Source organism: Papio anubis, chromosome 19, assembly GCF_008728515.1.
Source record: "Papio anubis isolate 15944 chromosome 19, Panubis1.0, whole genome shotgun sequence".
NCBI lineage: Eukaryota > Metazoa > Chordata > Mammalia > Primates > Cercopithecidae > Papio > Papio anubis.
Window position 1 is genome coordinate 41593374 of NC_044994.1, and position 5905 is coordinate 41599278.

Sequence of the window (5905 nt, forward strand, 5' to 3'; positions counted from 1 at the left end):
CCATCTGAAAAAAAAAAAAAAGAAGTAGGGGTCCTTCTCAGGCCATGTTTAGTTTGCTGTAACACTCACTAAACTCTTTGTGGGGTGAGGGTTCTGTGGTCAGATCAATTTAGTAAAAGCTGAAAATTCTGTCCCTTTCTTGGAGATTCACAACACACTTCATTTATGTAATCATGTAATAAGCTCCTTCTATCTGCCAGGCTTTATTTTGGGCTCTGGGAGAATGGTAATAAAGGAAAGCAAATGCAGTTGCTGCTTTCATGGATTTTTTACCCTAATAGGGAGATGGACATTAATCAAATAGCCAAACAAATAATGTATAATTACAAACCAAGGTAAGTTCTACAAAAGAAAGGAATATGCTTATAGGAAACCTAGGCAAGGGTTCAGAAAAAGTGACTTTGAGGAAAGGATGCAAACAGATATCTGAAGCTTGCAGAATTAGCATTAACGAGGCCAGCGACCAGATCTTGAGGCTTTAGGATGTCCAATAAAAATATACTGTGATTGGCCGGGCACGGTGGTTCACGCCTGTAATTCCAGCACTTTGGGAGACTGAGGCAGGAGGATCACCTGAGGTCAGAAGGTTAAGACCAGCCTGACCAATATGATGAAACCCTATCTCTACTAAAAATACAAAAATTAACTGGGCCTGGTGGTATGTGCCTGTAATTCCAGCTACTAGGGATGCTAAGACAGGAGAATCACTTGAACCCGGGAGGCGGAGGTTGCAGTGAGCCAAGATCACGCCATTGCACTCTAGCCTGGGCAACAAGAGCAAGATTCTATCTCAAAAAAAAAAATTAAAATTTATATATAAATATACTGTGATCCACATATGTAATTATAATTTCTCCAGCAACCACATTATAAAAAGTGAAAAAAAGGTGAAAACAATTTTAATAATATATTTTACCTAACTCAGTCTGTCCAAGGTATTATTTCAATATGCATTCAACATAAAAAATATTAATGTAAGAATTTACATTCTTTTTTTTGTCTTAAGTCTTCAAATCTGGTGGGTATTTTCTGCTTACGGCACATCTCAGTATAGACTAGCCATGTCTCAAATGCTCATAAACCACAGGTGGCCCATGGATGCTGCATTTGATGACAAGCATCTAGAGAAACTGGTGGCAGGGCCACTGTGGCAGGAAGGCAGAGGGACGAGGGTGTGAGGTGCTGCCCTCACCTGGGCCAGTCCAAGGAAGGTGGTGTAGGCATGTTAAGGATCTTGACCTTGAAGCTGAGCCACTGATGGCATAAAACATATTAAAAGTCCTGAGAAGGCCGGGCGCGGTGGCTCAAGCCTGTAATCCCAGCACTTTGGGAGGCCGAAGCAGGCGGATCACGAGGTCAGGAGGTTGAGACCATCCTGGCTAACACGGTGAAACCCCGTCTCTACTAAAAATACAAAAAAAATTACCTGGGCATGGTGATGGGTGCCTGTAGTCCCAGCTTCTTGGGAGGCTGAGGCAGGAGAATGGCGTGAACCCAGGAGGCGGAGCTTGCAGTGAGCCGAGATCGCACCACTGCACTCCAGCCTGGGCGACAGAGCGAGACTCCGTCTCAAAAAAAAAACAAAAAAAAAACTCCTGAGAAGTTCTGCAGTGAAAAAGCCCATTCTTGCTTGTCTAACTCAGTGTTCCCACTTTTATTCCATGTAACACCTAACAATGTCCTAGGGTCACACATTGGGAAATGCTGCTCTAGTTGACTACACTTAGAGGAAGTCTTGCTACTAATATAAACTTAAGCAAGAGCCGGTTACGGTGGCTCACGTTTGTAGTCTCAGATACTGGGGAGGCTGAGACAGGAGGATGGCTTGAGGCCAGGAGTTCAAGACCAGCCTGGACAACATAGTGAGACTCTGTCTCTATAAAAAGCAAAACAAAAAAATTAGCTGGGTGCGGCAGCATGCACCTATGGTTCCAGCTACTTGGGAAGCTGAGGTGGGAGGAATGCCTGAGCTCAGAAGTTCAAGGCTGCAGTGAGCTATGATCAAGCCACTGTACTTCAGCCTGGGAGATAGAACAAGATGCTGTCTCAAAAACAAACAAACAAAAAACCCAGAACCCCCCCCACCAAAACCCTTAAGCAGTTGGAGGTTTCAGGCCTCTCAACTTATTGAGGAGATAGCGAGGCTATATGTTATCCAGACCTAAGACCAGGTAAGCATAGAGATGCTGCCTGGTGGAAACTTGGCATTCCCTTTCTAAACTTTGTAGGCAGCAAATGACGCAATAGAATCCAAGTGCTAGCCAAGAGTCAAAAAGTAAGGGCTTTTCATCCTTTAAGGTCCTCCCAAGTCTTACCTTCATCTAATGGTCTGTCTTATCAATTTGCTTCACTTAATACTTTTTCTCTTCTCTGCACTTGGAATTCAGAGTGTGAGTAAACTGTGCATTCATTTATATTTGTCATTTCTTTTTGAGTTTCTACAGCACCTAGCACAATGGCAGGAATGTGTTAGGTGTTTAGTGAGTATTTGAAGGGGTCATGTTTGTGTTCTTTTTTTCAGGCAATGGTATGTCTTTATTTCACGTCCTCCACTAAGTCTGGTCCTCTCAGTCCTTCATCATCTCTTCTGTCTTTGAATGGGGAGAGGCCATGGGAAAAGCACTAATCTTGGAATTAGAGGCTGGGTGCCATGGCTTACACCTGTAATCCCAGCACTTTGGGAGGCCCAGTCAGGAGGATCGCTTGCCCAGGAGTTTGAGAACAGCCTGGGCAACACAGCGAGACCCTGTCTCTACAAAAAACATAAAAGAAAATAAGGTCAGGTGTGGTGGCTCACGCCTGTAATTGCAACTCTTTGAGAGGCCGAGGCAGGTAGATCACCTGAGGTCAGGAGTTCGACACCAGTCTGGCCAGCACAGTGAAACCTCGTCTCTACTAAAAATACAAAAATTAGCTTGGTGTGTTAGTGTGTGCCTGTAATCCCAGCTACTCGGGAGGCTGAGGCAGGAGAATCTCTTGGACCCTGGAGGTGGAGGTTGCAGTGAGCTGAGATCTCGCCACTGCACTCTAGCCTGGGGGACAGAGCAAGACTTCCTCTCAAAAAAAAAAAAAAAAGAAAAAAAGAAATAGCTGGGCATGGTGGCAGGCACTTGTAGTCTAGCAGCTTGGGAGGCTAAGGTGGAAAGATCACTTGAGCTCAGGAATTTGAGGCTGCAGTGAGCCATAATTTTGTCATTGTACTCCAGTCTGAGTGACAGAGTGAGATGCTGTCTCAAAAAAAGGAATTAGTAACCCAAGTTTGTGTTCCATCTCTGCCTTTTTACCAACTGTGTGACCTTGAGCAAGTCAGTTAATCTGGCTGGGTCTTGGGATCATGATCTGTAAAGTGAGACAGTTGTACTAAATGATCTCCAAGGTTTATTTTAGTTTTAATACTATAGATCTATGCTGTCCAATATGGTAGCAACCAGCTACATGCGGCTATTGAGCCCTTGAATATGGCTAGTCAGAACTGACGTGTGCTATAAGTGTAAAATACACACTGGATTTCAAAACAAAAATGTAAAATATCTCAATAATTTTTTTTATATTGGCAACATGTTGAAATGACAATATTTGGATATGTTGGGTTAAGTGAAATATATTAATTTTTTTTAAAAAATGTTTTTACTTATTTATTTCGGTAGAGATGAGGTCTCCTTATGTTGCCCTAGCTGGTCTCAAACGCCTAGCCTCAAGCTATCCTCCCACTTTGACCTCCCAAAGTGCCAGGATTACAGGCGCACCCAGCCACTTAATTTTAATTTCATGTGCTTCTTTTTACCTTTATAATAGGGTTACTAGGAAACATAAAATTATATATGTGCTGCTAGGGACTGAATTGGGACCCCCTCAAATTCCTATGTTGAAGCTCTAACTCCCCATGATGTATTTGAAGATGGGCCCTGGGGGAGATCATTAGGTCTAGATGAGGTTATGAGATGAGGCACCATGATGGGATTAGAGTTGTTACTGGAAGAGACATCAGCATTCTCTCTCTCTCTCTGCCACATGAGGACACAGTGAGAAGGCAGCCATCTATAAGCCAGAAAGAGGGCCCTCACCAGAAACCGACTATGCCAATATCCTGATCTTGGACTTCTAGTCTCCAGAACTATGAGAAAATAAGTTTCTGTTGTTTAAAACCACTAAGTCTATGGTATTCTGTTCTGGCAGCCCAAACTGACCAAGACATGCGGGTTGTGTTATATATTTCTGTTGGACAGCATTGGTCCAGGTATCTGGGAACTTCTACATACCAGCCCACCTTCTGGCACTTGTAACTTTCTGCATTGTGTCTGTGAGAGCACAGGCATGGTCTCCAAGCCAGTGTTTCCTCCCTAGCAGCTGCTCAGTAAGTTTCTGGCAATTAAGTCATTTTCTGACTTGTAAGAATATAAACAGTCTCTGGATAATGTATGTAAAAGAGGACCTCATTAAGATAATATTGGGTAACAACTGGAATCTCTGAAGGGCAGAAGAACCAGGCTTGGAGGATATACTCAGGCAGACAGCAATGTCCCAAATCCTACTGCAGACTCGCCTGAGGGTGACTCCACTGCTGCACCAGAGAACCAGAGTTGGCTGCCCACTGGCAGACTGAGTATGTGCTTCCAGCCTCATTAGCTTCCAGTTCAGAGTTCGGTTGAGTTTGAATCGGGGACTAGCTGCCAGGGAGGTTGGGAAGGTGAGCAATTGCTTTTGAGCTTTTTTTAGTGGAAAGTGGGGTGTTATCATAAGCAGAAGATTTATTCCTTTAACACAGGAAGGGTCTTTAGATGCTGGGCTGCCAAATAAGGACTGCAACGCTTTCTTTGTGTTGCCTGAGACCTTGAAATTTTGTCTGCAACACAGCTGAAGTTCCACCAAGACTCCTCAGCTGGAACTCCTCCAGGCGAGAGGCTCTTCAGATCTCCTTGTTCTTCTGGGAAGTATGAAGCAGAACAGTTGATGTCATGCATTCTAATGCTACAATTATAATTTCATGATGTCCTTTCAAAGTTCTTGCATGATATTTTAGTGTAGAGACACAGGAGGGCACTCTAACCAACTAGCAATAAAACATAAATGGTTTCACAGTCTTGGCCGTTAAAAAATGGATGTTGATTTGTCAAACCTGTAAAACACAGGTTTTTCTTTCTTTCTTTCAATTTATTTATTTATTTATTTGAGACGGAGTTTCACTCTTGTTGCCCAGGCTGGAGTGCAATGGGGCGATCTTGGCTCACCACGACCTCCGCCTCCCAGGTTCACACCATTCTCCTGCCTCAGCCTCCCGAGTAGCTGGGATTATAGGGATGCGCCACCACGCACGGCTAAGTTTTTTGTATTTTTAGTAGAGACGGGGTTTCTCCATGTTGGTCAGGCTGGTCTCGAACTTCTGACCTCAGGTGATCCGCCTGCCTCCACCTCCCAAAGTGTTGGGATTACAGGTGTGAGCCACCGCGCCCGGCCAGGTTTTTCTTTTTTTTTCTAGGCAGGATAACTAACTTTGCAGGACTACCTTCCAACAATACCCTGCAAAATACCCTAGCTTCTGTGGGGGTATCTCACCTATGACAAAGGCTCTCAAGACACACCCTCCACATTATCCAGTTAATGTTCTAGGGACCGTGACTGTGAGCAACTCAGAACAGGGAAGGAGTTTTTTTCTTCTGTTGTCCAGGCTGGAGTTTAGTGGTGTGATCATGGTACATTGCAGCCCTGAACTCCTGGGCTCAAGGACTCCTTCCACCTCAGCCTTCCAAGTATTAATAGCTTGCACCACTGGAGTACCACTTTGCCGGGCTAATTAAAAAAATTTTTTTGGTAGAGATGGGTGTCTATGTTGCCAGGGTTAGGGAAGAAGATTTTTGACTATAGCTTACCCACAGCCTCAGCCACAAGACCGGGTTGCCAAGGGCTC